Genomic DNA, 12,762 nt, shown 5'->3' with positions numbered 1-12,762 from the left:
TGCTGTGGATGTATTTTAGACACCTGATGTTATTATTTTTGCTTCTTTACCAGACAGACCTTTCTGACGGGAAACAGAAGGCGTTATCTGTGATGTCTTCAAAGACACACGACTCCTTTGACAAAAACGCTGATTTTACCTTGCAGAACACAGGAGTTGCTGTTCTACCTCCGCTAGTTAGTTTGTGAATCCCAACTAACCCCGAAACAAGACCTAAAACACCTCCTGCCGCTGGGTTAGCATGAAGTCTGATGTCATCCATCTTATCTTCCTGTCTCCGAACATTAGCCAGGAGCATGCTGAGTAGTGGAGCAGCCGGTCCTGACTGGCTTAGCTCAGCTTCCACCGCTGCTCCCCCTTCTGGGGCGGTCGACTCCTAAATGCTTGACCATGACACAAGAATTCATATGCTTATTATGAAGATTTCACACAAATGTCTAAAAGCATGAAACGATGAAGTGATCACATTTTGGACAAACATGGTTACTGCAACTTGACTGGTTGGCAGAGGCGGCAACTTCTGTTTTCACATAAAGTATATAATTTCGATTTTTTTTTTAACTGAATGTATTTTCTAGTAATTGGTTTACTGGAGTTTACTGGAGTTACTATTGGATTTCTGTTGGGAGTCAATACAGCATGAAAATATGATGTCACGAGTCATGGATGTATGTTATAGTCCCTGTGTGTGTGTATTTGTGCGTGTGTATGTGTGTGTGTGTGTGTGTGTATGCATGTGTATTTGTGCGTGTGTATGTGTGTGTGTGTGTGTGTGTGTGTGTGTATGCATGTGTATTTGTGCGTGTGTATGTGTGTGTGTGTGTATGTGTGTGTGCTGCTCCTCCTGCTCTCCTTTTCACCCCGCTGTCTAATGACCTACCACCCCCCCTCCCACTCTCCCCTCCCCTTCACCATCGAGGTCTGCGTGTGAGGAATGTGGAGGTATGGAGGGGGAGGGGAGGAGCAGGTCCACCACAGAGCTGTGGATCATCCACATCACTGAACACACACACAGACAGGGGAGGGGGCTCTGAGGTCATCAGGAAGGCTACATGCTAGCCGGGAGGTCATGGATCTGTGTGAGCAGAGATGCCTGCCTGTCTTTATTCCTTTCCTTTCCTTCCTTCTTTCCTTCCTTACTCGGGCTGAAGTCAATCCCAGCATTCATTGGAGCACAGTGTTAGCTCACTCACAGACCACAGACACACATCTCTGGAGAAATGTGCTTCTGCAGTCCAGCTGACACCTGACATGTATTTAGATGGACAGATTCAGCAGTGGGTCATGAATAAAATAAATAAAAAGTCCCAACGAGTAAAAACGTTCTGAAAAAATCAACTCAAATATTTGAACGTGTAAAAATAAATCGGAATAGAAAGATTTTATTTCCAAGTCCAAAAGGAGATCTGTAGATGTGCATGACAGTCTGTGAACAAATGAAAGAGATTTATAGGTTTTCAGTTACTGAACAGGTTTTCACTTCCATGTGTTTGAGGGTGAAGAACGTTCACACAGAACTCAGCTGTGTGTGTGTGTGTGTGTGTGTGTGTGTGTGTGTGTGTGTGTGTGTGTGTGTGTGTGTGTGTGTGTGTGTGTGTGAATCTCAAGTGTACAGCTACAAATCAAACCTGAAACTTGGTTTATTCTCATGTTAGTGAAGCAGGCGCGCCAGAAAATGGTGCCAGTTGTGCATCTCTGAATTTTTGGAACTTGGCATGCGCGATCACGTGACTCATAAATAACTCACTGATAAAAACACGATTTCAATGTCGAGGGATTAAACAACAAAGGCCGATTCACTTTTAGATGCTTTAGTAACAGGAGACTAAATATTTTGCAGCCAAATTGTCTAAGATATTCAACATTTCTTTATCGTGCATTTAACACTTGACTTGTTTCTTTACAGGGTAGTCCAGGGGTATTCAATTCAAATTCCAGGTCCAGATTGAGAAAATGTGTATATATATATATATATATATATATTCAAGAAGCCTAGTAGTAGTAACGTCTATGTGTAGTCAACAACTGTCAAATCAAATAAAGAAAGTACACCAATTATATTTTAACAATTATTATTCTCACTTTTAAAATTTAACGGATGGATTATAAATAACACATAGAAATACATAAATAAATGTTCTCATTTCAAGTAAAATAATGGCTGCATTAAAGAATAACTGATTAAACAGAAAGCTTTTGAACAATGTGCATCTTAAAATAAAGTACTTAATTCTAGAAAAATTCATTTCACTCAATTGTCATGCAGCTTTAAATTCAGTTCATTTAGGTGTGAAGTCAGTTTTCTACTGAACCGAAACGTACCGAACCGTGGCTCCACTGTATCGTACCCAACCCAACCATGAGTTTTGTGAACCGTTACACCCCTATAAATTAGTAATCGTTTGATCTATTAGTTGGACCAATAGATATTTAGCCAGTTCTAATATTTAGTGGTGTGTATTGTTAAAGTCATGGCAGCATTAACCTGCTACCTTGCCCTTCGGCAAATTTTCCATTTTCAATCAAATTAGCACAAAGCAGTTGATACACAATAAGCTCTGAGCTAACGAGCAGTCTCTCTGTTTGTCGGATTGGCGTTCCTGTCTTCATTAAAGGAGCACTCCACTGACATTTATTCTACAAGGTGGGTCTAACTAAAGACACTATTAGGTTGCATTATGGGAAACGTTGGATCCAGATTTTTGAAACTTGACCCAATGAGCAGTGCAGCACTAAATGCCGGAATACCCCTTTATATCCAACACACTTTTGTAGGCACAAAATACAATAGAAACATTCTCAATTTACAGTTTTTCTTCTACCTCATCTTTTAAAACCAAACCAAACGGCTTATTTACATGAATGTTTCTTTCTGTGTCTTAGGGGACACGACTCTGTGGAGCATGTCACCACATAAGAACGCCTCAGACCTCACCACCCAAACATTATATTTCACTCAGCTAAAATCCTCTCAACAGATAGAGTGGCTGGAGTGCTAATAATTTAAAAATTGTATCTCATTTGAGACATCTAGTCTAATTCTGGGCTCAAACTCACTCAAACTAACGAGTGATCTTGTCCCAGAAGCCCCCGATCTCTGTAAATGCGAATGGCTAAGACTTCATGCACAATACCAATGCTCTGTAATTAGATAATCTAAAACAAATGTGGCCATTATTAAAGTCATGAAGTCCAGCTGTGCTTTACCTGCTATCACATGTCAAAATGTCTGCTGTGAAAAAGGTGACCCATGTCTGGTCTCTTCACACTTGATAAAAATTCTTTTTCAGGCATTTTAGTCTGGACAGAGATCATTTCAAATACGGTGCTGAAAAGCCGTATGGACGGAGATCGTTTTCGTGTGGATGTAGCCTGAGGATGTAGAGCAGCGGTTCCCAAACTTTTTAGGCCACGCACCCCCTTCTACATCCAGACCGGGTTCACGCACCCCCAATCCCCCCCCCCCCCCACACACACCTTTAAAAAAAAAAAAGCAACAGAGCCGCATAAAAATCGGACGAATGAGAGAACAGTTTGCTCGCGCGTGGCGTTTGTTTACAAGATAAAAAACACAAAAACTCTTCCTGCACCGTGCCTTCGAAAAGGTAACGGACGTAACGTTACGAAGGTAACGGACGATTGGCCAGATTGGCCACATCTGTAGACTCGTCTACTTGCAGAGAGTAAAACTCACTCTTCTTCACGCGACCGACTAATGTAGCCAGGATGTCTTCGGACAAAGCATCGATGCGACAGTGTTGTTGGACACCGGGATCACGTCCAACTTGTTCGCTTCTCTCTCTCCAATCATACATTCCACCATCTCTTTAACATTTTTTTCCCTCTCCACCACCGCCTCTCCTTCTCCCTATTACGCGGTCAGAATACTACCACAACACGCCGCCTGTCTCTGGCAGAAATGCGCTCATACACACACGCACCTCCCCAGCAACGAGGCACATCACCCGGTCACAATACCTCCAGAATGTCCCCGGGTGAAATCCGGGACTTGGTTTTATGGTTCCGAGTGGCCGGCGCTCACCCGTTGGCGCCGGGACGCGAGGTCTCCAGCCGTCCCTGCCGCGAGGCACCCGATCGTCAGGTCTGTCAGCCCTCGGAACAGGCCGCGGGTCAATAACTCGTGGGTGGCGGGGCAGAGGCGAGGCAGATCACAGAAACATAAAGACCAGAGTACAGCAAAGATATGTTGATGAGAAACTTATTTGTACGTCAAACACAAACGTAATCAGGGAGAAAATACGTTTGTGGTCAAACGTAATTGAGAATGCATTTTAGTTTTGGGGGAACGTAATTTTTAGGAGACAGGACTGCACCGCCATTACATTTTTCCTCTCGCGCACCCCCTAGAGGCAGCTCGCGCACCCCCAGGGGTGCGCGCACCCCACTTTGGGAATCCCTGGTGTAGAGTGAAAAGAGCAGTGGGAAGAGTACACATCCCTGGGGGGCGCCGGTGCTGATCATCCTGTTGCTAGATGTGATTTTTCCCAGCCTCACCTGCTGCGTCCTGTCTGTCAGGAAGTTTGTGATCTGCTGGCACAGTGAGCTGGGAAAGTTTTGGTTCAAATATTTCCGGGATGATGGTGTTGAACGCAAAATGAAAACACGAACAGATGTCCCTGGGGAATCGAAGTGTTGCAGCATGTAGTGCAGTCCCATGCTGACTGCATCATCCACCGACCTGTTTGCCCGGTAGGCAGGGGGTCCAGCAGGGGGGCTGTGATGTCCTTAAGTTGGGTCAACACCAGTCTCTCTAACGATTTCATGACCACAGACGTCAGGGCGACGGGCCTCTAGTCATTTAATCCTGTGATGGAGGATTTCTTGGGGACCGGGATGATCGGGGAGCGTTTGAAGCATGAGGGGACTTCACACAGCTCCAGTGATCAGTTGAAGATCTGCGTGAAGATGAGGGCCAGCTGGTCAGCAAAGACTTTCAGGCAGGAGAGGGACGCACCGACTGGGCCTGGTGCCTTCCTGATCTTCTGTCTGTGGAAGAGCTGACTCACATCCTATTCGGAAATCCTCAGTGCAGGTGGGGGGTCGTTTGGGAGAGGTGAGGAGGTGGCAGGGGGTATACGTGGTTGATGTCAGAGCAGTTGGGGGGGGGGTAAAAACCTGCTGTACAACACATTCAGGTCGTCAGAAAGTTGATGATTCTTCACAGTGTGGGGGGATGGTCTCCTGTAGTTGGTGAGGTCCTACAGGCCTCTACACTGACCCAGGGTCGTTGGCTGAAAAGCTGTTTTCCAACTTTTTAGAGTAGCTCCTCTTTGCTACCCTGATTTCTGGTCTGGTTCTCCAGGATCCTGTCCCCACTTCTGTAGGCCTCCTCTTTGACCCGACAAAGCTCCCTGAGTTTTGCAGTAAACCAAGGTTTATTGTTGTTGTATGTGCAGAAGGTTTTGGTCAGCTTTGTCCTCACATTGATTGCTGTAGCACGAGATCAACCCATTTCATTTGTAATATGAGAGGGGTTGGCTTTCAGTTGTTGTTGTGTAACTAAGTGAGGGACAGTGTGAGGGACAGCCCATTGTTTGTTACATGGTTTGCATGTGATTTGCAAAACCCAACCTTCAAAAGGTGCTGTTGTCAGACAAACTGCCACTACCAATGAGACTTCCCAACAAGGTGAACCTACCACGTAAGTAGATTTTCTATAAAATTGCCTTGGACATTTTAGTAAGTGTATTTGTTATCTTTCAGCTTCGGTTTGTTTGTCTGTTTGCTCGATTTTTATAAAACTTGGAAACTAAGTGGAAGGGTGTAGCATTGGTCAAGGAACAACGCACAAAAATTTGCAGCAGAACCTAATTATTGGGCAAATGCATGTGTTGCCCTCCCGTCAGTGTATGATGGTGTTCCGCACCAAATAACGGCAGCAGACGCCTTGAATGCAGTTCTGTTTACTGCGTTACACTCTTCTCTTGTCTACCGTTCTTTTTCGGAGAAACTTGACAAGGAAGCGTGAATACAATGCACAGACAACCCCCCCCAGTGGTGAGATAGCGATATCTGCTGGCTGTTTTAGATATAACACACATTACACATATTGAGGAAACATCGGAAGACTGGGCGGAGGTCACGTGTTGTACACGCCTTCCCATAAGACGTCACAACAATCAGAAGGAGTGACATAGCGTAGTCGGCCATCTTCAGTAGAGCACGCGGCCTAAAAACGTCTTGCTCTCCACATTGAAGCTGAACACTGAAATGGTAAGGTTATTGGTGGTATCTTAATTATTTTCATGACAGCGTAACCCAGCGTAAACTAATGACTGACTTTTGTAGTCCTGCTAAAGTTCATTCCGTCAAACGGAGAGTTTGATTTCAATATTCATGTTACGCTCATCCGACGAACAGGTCTCCAGAAGCTTCTAAAATTCAACGTCTATAGCAGTTGTATCAAAATCTTTATGGAGTCAACAACATATTGGGCTTATTTTCTGTACCTTCATTTTTATTTTGTGGGTACGTTTGCTCAAAAGATGTGTTCTTTGTCTCGGAGTGGCGCTTCACATTCCCGCTCTTTTTCCCCCCGCCTCTGAACAGTCCAGACATACTGGTTCTACCCGTAGGAAGAATGATCAAACAAGTCTGTTCATTGTTGGTTAAAGACTCTGGTCTCTCTGTCCACGTTTCTCTTTTTGGAGAACGCCATGTGAAATAACTTCTCTGACTGTTGGGTCTCTCTGCGCTGGTTGAAACAGATTAGCTGATGATAATGATTAGATTTTCTTATTTGCTCATTTCATAACTTCATTATATCTCTATATAGTATATAAATGGGCCTATGAATTGTTGTCAAACAACAAACTTGTAATTCTGATGTAAAATGTCATTGCTCTGCTGTTCCACACTCAGGTTCAAATAATAGACGAGGAGGGGTGTTCTCTTTCAGTAAGTATATTCGTCTTTTTTTACTTTCATGTTGTACAGCATATCTAACACACACACACACACACACACACACACACACACGAGGACATACAGACACATTATAAATATCTTTGACATCACAAACGTAATGTTTGACCATGGACTATTGTATATTTTATATTAGTAGTAAAATAAATATATACCATTCCCTTCTTAGGTCCAGTGTGAGACCAACCCGACTGGTATTGGTGGAGTTGTGGTGTATGATGATTACACTTACGCATTACCTTCTGTAAGTACATATACATTAAAATCAACATCGACTGGTGATTTTTCTTGTGATGTGTTTAACTATTTTAGCATTTAGCAGTGTGGGGCTGTCATTACACACACACACACACACACACACATACCGGTAAATATCTTTGACATCACAAACTGAATGTTTGACCATGGACTATTGTATATTTTATATTAGTAGTAAAATAAATATGTACTTTTTTTCTCTGTTGAGGAATGAGTGGGAGAGTACAACATTTGTCTCTTGAACATGTAACTTTCCCAGACTGTTACCTCTCTGGAGCTCCGCCCTCCTGCAGCTTCTTCTCTGCTGCTGATGATTGTTTTTGTTCCAATCTGACATCTTATTAGGACTTTTTAATTTACTCTGTCACTTGAAATGTAGTGAAGTGCAATACTTGTGATGGAAAGTACAAAAGTAAAAGTGAAGTTACTGATTGTTAAAAATATTCAAAAAAGTATAGCTTTAAAAAACCAAACAATTTGCTCCAGTAACAAGAGTATATTAATTATTATACTTCCACCGCTGCAAACAAAATTAAGATTAGAGGAACATTTGAAATTGCATTGTTGTTTTTCTAATGATCCTTTTGATTTATCTTGCTGTCCTCCGTGGTGCCACCGACCCTCAGGATGACCACCACCAGCCTGAAGGAGGGGACGCCCAGGATGACCACCACCAGCCTGAGGGAGGGGACCCCCAGGATGACCACCACCAGCCTGAAGGAGGGGACGCCCAGGATGACCACCACCAGCCTGAAGGAGGGCACCCTCAGGATGACCACCACCAGCCTGAGGGAGGGGACGCCCAGGATGACCACCACCAGCCTGAAGGAGGGCACCCTCAGGATGACCACCACCAGCCTGAGGGAGGGGACCCCCAGGATGACCACCACCAGCCTGAGGGAGGGGACGCCCAGGATGACCACCACCAGCCTGAGGGAGGGCACCCTCAGGATGACCACCACCAGCCTGAGGGAGGGGAACCACGGGAAACCACGGAGCTCATCACCTGGTAATAGAAGTTACTCACAAGTCCAGTAAAAAGCAACCAATTCTTAGAGACTGTACTTTAGTGCAAAGAACCAAGTGGTTCATTTTATCCTTTTAAATTAAAAATGAATAAGTCAAACAGTGTTATCCGTTGGCATTTACCACAGCACCTGGTTTTGACATAGAGATTTCAGACTGGTCTGTAGGCCTAGTGTTAAGGAAGTAAGAAGCCAGCTAAGGAAGGAGTGGGAGAGTACAAAAACAAAACTAACTCTTCATTTGGTCTTTGCTTCATTGTAGTTAATGTGGAATCACATTGTTATTATTATGAGGCATGATACGGTCAACCTGTGATGCAGTAAAGCTCAGCTGGGAATAAGAAGTGGGTATCTTAGTCCTGGTAGTGTATATTTATTATATATTTCTGTGCCAGGGAGAAACCATGAGCTCATCTTCACCAAGTACTTCTAGTTGTCGAGATGAAACCTGGTGGATTTTCTTTGTCACTGTCACAGGGGCCATTTTACCAAAGGACAAAACTGTTCGTACACTAGAGACGCCGCATCAGAAATGATGAAATAGGTCATTTGTGAAGGCGATGGCAAAGTTTTATGTCGTTGAAGTATAATTAGACTCACAAGTCAGTCTCTAAAGGCTTCACTCAACCAGAGACTGAAGACTCCTCTGTTGCACCGCCGTACTTGCCCACACATGCAGATAAACGCTTGTGATCGGCCTGTTTGAATCCACTCCATGTCAGCGGCTGTTGGTTTGTTGGCGGCCGTTCTTGACGCCCCTTTAGCAACTGTGCATTTAGAAATCCCCGGACATTCAGAAGGCACGAATCACTGTTAGTCTACGACAGCAATACTACGTTATCATGACTTGATTTATAAGTAGACATATGATGAATAAGAGGCCACTTATAATCGCATACAAGGGATTCCTGTTGGATATAATTAGATATGCTTTATGAATGATTATAGCAGTACGCTGTAGTATGGAAAATAATACAGAACAAGGAAAATCAGTTTTCTTTAAACTCAGTGAAATGATAGTATGTCGACAATACAGTACAAGAAACAGTCAGCAGACCAAACAAACTATATGAGCATATTGCACATCACTTCATCACAATCTCAATTTATCTGTCACACTTCATATGTATTCATTAATATGCATTAGATGTCAATATTTGTAGTCTGTTCATTTATTAAGCTGGAAGAGACGAGAGGAGGGTAGGAGTAAAGATAAGGAGAGTATTACTCACCATCATCTTCTCTGATCATATTTCTATCTGTCTTTTTATTGAGACTTTGGGTGGAGCGGTGGAGGAGCACAGTGCAGGCTAATTCATGAGTGGGGCTGCCATCAGTGCGATGAAGATCCTGAAATGATAATCACTTAAAATGCTCAAAACTTCTGATCTTTGACTTCTACCTCTAGACCAGATCTTATTGGGTCTAATTTTATGGTGTGGGTGCTTGTTAATAACCTCGCAGGCATAAATCATACAGAAATAAAATGAAATGGTGGCAGTTAGCTTAGCATAAACACTGGAAACATGGGAAGCTAGCCTGGCTCTGTCTAAAGGAAACAAAAACTCATTGTTCAGGAGACGATGACTGAAGTCTTTAATTCTTTTCCTTTGCTGAAGTGATGTTCTCACCAATGACAATAAGAATACATGTTGTTCATGTTTCCTGTTTCTCTCCTTGCAGGGGGGTCTGTGTGGTCCATTGGTGGTGATGACACTGTTGGTGGTGAAGATACTGTTGGTGGTGATGACACTGTTGGTGGTGATGACACTGTTGGTGGTGATGACACTGTTGGTGGTGATGACACTGTTGGTGATGATGACACTGTTGGTGGTGATGACACTATTGGTGGTGATGATACTCGTGATGATCTGGCTGCACTGCAAAAATTGAAATCTAAATAATATGAAATATCTTAAACCAAGGCAATATACAATATGCTGCTTTTTGTCTGACAAGATATTTCTTCTTACCATTCAGTTTTTATGGCGTTTCAGTGGTTAATTATCTTAATAAGGTATTATAACTTGTTACTGAGATTGTATTACTGGTTCTGAGCAAGAATTGCCATAATCATGAGGCTGTTTGATCACCACTGACAAGTACAAAACTACTTTTGTAACTAAACTAAAAATGTGCTTGAAATAAGAAACTACTTTTCAAAGTCAGAATTTCTTATTTCAAGCACATTTTTACCAATTCACATATTAAAAACAGATAACAACCAAATGGAATTCATTGTTTTATTGTCAATCTTACAACACAGCAATTATATATTCCTACAGACGAAATACAGTACAGAGCAAAGACAGTACTTAAAAAAGTCAAACTATTGCTTTAAGAACAAACTTTCTCCTCAGCCTGTCTCATCCTTCATGGATATTGTTAGATCCTGAGGTTCTTTGGCCCGATACGGGGCTACTTACTGACTCAGCTCTCTATTGAAAGATTGTCGAGCTGGTGTTCTTGCGAGGGAACTCGCCTGGCTCTGCTAACTGCCGTTACTCCCGACGTCTACCCTGCTTCCTCCGGTCTGAGTGCACTCGGTCGCGTCGGTTATGGCAGCTTCCCTCTTCTGGATCCGTGCTCTTGGTAAATGCCAGGTTAGGTTTTAACGGCTAGGATTACTTCTAAAACCGTAAGGGATTGTTAAGTGGATTCGGTCACTAGGATAACCATTCAGAACTCAGTTGTTAGACATACAATGGCTTTACCTTTTTACTGCCACGAGGAACTTTTACTACTTGAGCAAATAAATGCACTTGAGAAATTTACTTTAAATGCAGATTAGATATTTATTGCAGGTTATATTTAGTGAGTTAGCAAGGGTTAAAGCTACAGCTCACATAAAATGTTACTACACTTGATTCTTCTTCGATTATACTCATTAGTTTTAGATGCCGAGATGGCTCGGTTGGAGCTGGATCTTCAATGGTGCGATGAAAAGGTTCTTTTGGAGTTGTTAGGAGCGAAGGTCCGGCCAGACCCTCGGTCCTCCTGCTCTGCAGCGAAGTTTGTTCAACAGTCCTCAAAACTCAGTACAAAGTCTTTCTAGGGCTGCTGCGTCTTCTCCGTTGTTCAGTTGTTAGAGGCGAGCAGGGGGGAGAGGAAAACCTCCGTCTTTAAATCGTATTGTCCACGAACGGCGGTCTTCTTTCCGTGAACAGAGATGAAGTCCTCCGACGCGGCTGTCGAACGAGGTCCAGCGTTTCTCCATGGATGGCTCGGTCGGCGTCCCATCGTGAATTCCCATCTTGCTGTTTGCAAGTTACTTCTTTTATAACACGTTTGGGCTGCCTCTCGTGTCTCTCCCCCCACTTCCTCAACACGGCCTCCCTCAGCCCATGATTAACATGCCATCATTGATTTGGTGCACGTGCTTCGAAAGTACCTACATTTTGTGTGTGTGTGCATGACGAAATCACCCCAACTTCCCTGTCTGGGTGTTCAACATCTGTTGCACTTCCCCTTTTCCTACACTCACACATTTCTAACACAGATTAGTTATCATAATCACAGTTTTTACATTTGTTAAATCAGTTTACTTAGTACACATTTGCTTATAAAATGATTATTGATCTCATCCTTCATCATTATTGTGCTTTGTGTCTTTTCTTCTCAACCACCATTATTTCCCCATCCCTTGAAGCAAACACCCTGCTTACTTCCTCTTTCTCCGTACTTTCTACACTCAGACTGCACTATACTCAGATACACTTATTATTATTATCAGGTTTACATTTGTTAAATCACTCTATGTATTAAACATTTGTTATGTAACGATCATACACTTTATCTTTCGATTACACTTTAACTATTGATTTCTGAGTATATGCTTTATGCTTTTTATATCCTGACCTTCCCCTGATCGTGTATGCATGCTTTTGAGCTCCACTCTTCTCGACAATATGTGTAATAGTATAGTTATGATTTTACAGATAACTATCCCTCCTCGCCATTGTGGAGGTTTGTGGCTTTTTGCTGGTTACACCTTCAGTCCATGTTCATATCTCTGAGTTACACTCGTTGTCTTTTGGATTCTTCACAGTTCACTTTGTTGTTCCGTCCTCTGGTGTTTCGGGGAATGATGCACCGCACAGAGTAATAATGCCTCCGTTCATGCTCGTAGCTCGCGTACCATCTGCGCGAGTATAAACACAGCTATAAGCTGGAACAGTACAGTGAAGTTCAGCTTAAAAGGCCGTTATTATTATTTTTTAATGGAACAGGTTTCTCATCCAGAATATAACTTCTACACGAAGACTGTTTATTTTTTGTTTTAATTGTATTTATAAATAATAACTAACAATAATAATAATAATGACAATAAATAATGATTGTGTTTAATGATAACTGTCATACTGTCAGGATCCAGGATTCCCCTGTCTGTTGTGGTGTGCCATGTGCTCTGGTTGTCCTCTGCCTTCAGACACCTCCCAGGGCCGCACCCTTAATCGTGCACGGCTGAGGACACTCAAGCTGATCACCTCCTGCAGCCTGACACACCAGACTCAGGGCCCCTTAATGAGTAGCC

The sequence above is a fragment of the Melanostigma gelatinosum genome, assembly GCF_949748355.1.
Source record: "Melanostigma gelatinosum genome assembly, chromosome: 15".
Lineage (NCBI taxonomy): Eukaryota > Metazoa > Chordata > Actinopteri > Perciformes > Zoarcidae > Melanostigma > Melanostigma gelatinosum.
This window is presented reverse-complemented; position numbering follows the sequence as displayed.